The 1967-nt window shown below is 36.9% G+C and overlaps 1 long non-coding RNA gene across 1 annotated transcript; it reads right to left on the bottom strand.

Annotated features, from left to right (window-relative positions):
- Positions 1-875: 875 nt before the first annotated feature.
- Positions 876-1441, bottom strand: LOC125782242 (uncharacterized). The gene is made up of 4 exons (XR_007424853.1): positions 1349-1441; positions 1209-1273; positions 1071-1131; positions 876-986 (listed from the first exon to the last, which is right to left on the bottom strand). It is a non-coding gene; the product is annotated as an uncharacterized LOC125782242 (long non-coding RNA).
- Positions 1442-1967: the final 526 nt, after the last annotated feature.

Here is a 1967-nt window from a genome sequence, read left to right as displayed (position 1 = left end):
AACTGTACACAATAAATCCACTAAATATTAAATTCTGATCATTTTTTTTATATGTTCATATGTTTCATAATTTCAAAGAAATATGTTTCAGCTATTAGCGAAAAAAAAGATTAATAAGCTTAATCTATATTACCCAGCAGCACTAGTTCAGACATTACCAACATATGAAATCCACTGATTTTCACTATTTGCCTAGTATAAAACATGCTGTCAGTGGCTGAAAGAAAATAAGAAAAAGATTAAACAACAACAATACTACTTTTATTAAAGAGTTGTGTCTCCTAAATCTGAATATAATAATAAAGTCCCAGCGCAAAGCTGTATTACCCAGCAACACTAGTTTTAGTACAGTCAAACCTCTTAAATCCAATGATTTTCTCTATTCGCCTCATATAAAACATGCTGTCAGTGGATTAAAGAAATATATTTCTCTTTATAATGTTACTTTTATTAAAGAGTTGTGCGTCTCCTAAATCAGAATATAATAAAGTCCCAGCGCAAAACTGTATTACCCAGCAACACTAGTTTTAGTACAATTTCTTACTTTTTATTTTATTATCTACGTAATTTAAACTTGTTTAGAAGTTTTTAAAAAGCTTTTAATTAGTTTTAAACTGTAAATATTATTAAACTAGTTCATATTATTTCATTTACAGCCTCAAAACCGATTTTTATTACATTTTAATACAAGTGTATTTAATTTACAAGTGTTGCTAGAATCAGAAATGCTAAAATAATCCGCTGCCGCTCACCAGAGGCAGCTCACAAACCAGGACTGAGTAGGTATAAAAATAATTAACACGAAGCGTAACAAATAAGAAGAAAAGCAAACAAACAAAACAATACGGAAAGAGAAAAAAACAATAGAGAAAAAAAAACAGTAGCACTATTGCAGGGGGAGGAGCATCAGCGAGGAGGGGAACAGGTGATCACACACACGGGAGGAGCTGAATTGGACACTCCCCGTCCTCCACCAGCCCGGCTTCCTGCAAAACATTATGACCACCCCATAACGTTAGAACTAGGATTTAAATAAAATTAAAAGTGTATGGGAGCTCACTCATACCCACCAAGGCTTCACTTCTCCACGTCGGACAGCGGGAAAGTCGCCACGCTTCTAGTATCTTCACACTACAGATACAAACCGGATTTAACCCACTGAGGATTTTATAGAATCAGAATCAGAGTTATAGGGAGTTATAACCCACCACTGACTGGACCCTTTGAGCGTGGCATAAACCACCGGAACAATCTCACCTCACGAGTCTCAGCTCTGAAATGGAGCAGGAGAAACTTTTAGCACCAGGATTAATCAGAGAAAACTCCGAGAAGCAAAACTTCAGCCTACCGCACGCCTGTGAGAATTCCCAGAACAAAGGAGAGCATTCACCCGGCCACGCCAAGCAGCAGACCTCGCCAAGCAGCACGCCAAGGAAGGGGGTGGGAACAACAGAGGGTGTGCCACAGGTAACTGCCACCTGGCCTAAATATAGCCCCAGGTAAGATTACCCAGCCAATGAACTAAAAGCACTCAAAGCAAATAGATGGTAATTAGACACAGGAATTACACCGCCCACAGCAGGCTGACAAGAGAGGGAAAAAGGATTCGCTAGATGTTTAAAAAAACACGTCAGTTAAAGTAGAGAAATACTGTCAATTTCCAAATAAACAGTAATGTTTTAATGACCCAGAGCTTTATTTATCCCAAATACTTCCAGACTACAAAACAAAATACTCATCCTGCTACATAATCTTACACAGCACATTTCAACTGCAGTGAATTATTTGTTTGAAATAGTAATTCTAAGTAGTTAATTCAGAAGTGCATCTGGAGTAAATAATTATAATTATAATTTAATAATCTATACAGGTTTTAAATTAAAGTTAATTTACACGAGGTGTTGAGCAGCAGGATTCAATTCTCCTGCTGTTGATTCACCTGCTGATTCTGCTGTGTGGAAGTTTCT

Source organism: Astyanax mexicanus, chromosome 1 (genome assembly GCF_023375975.1).
Source record: "Astyanax mexicanus isolate ESR-SI-001 chromosome 1, AstMex3_surface, whole genome shotgun sequence".
NCBI lineage: Eukaryota > Metazoa > Chordata > Actinopteri > Characiformes > Acestrorhamphidae > Astyanax > Astyanax mexicanus.
The sequence above is the reverse complement of the archived record's forward strand: the minus strand, read 5'-3'. Positions and strand labels throughout refer to the sequence as shown.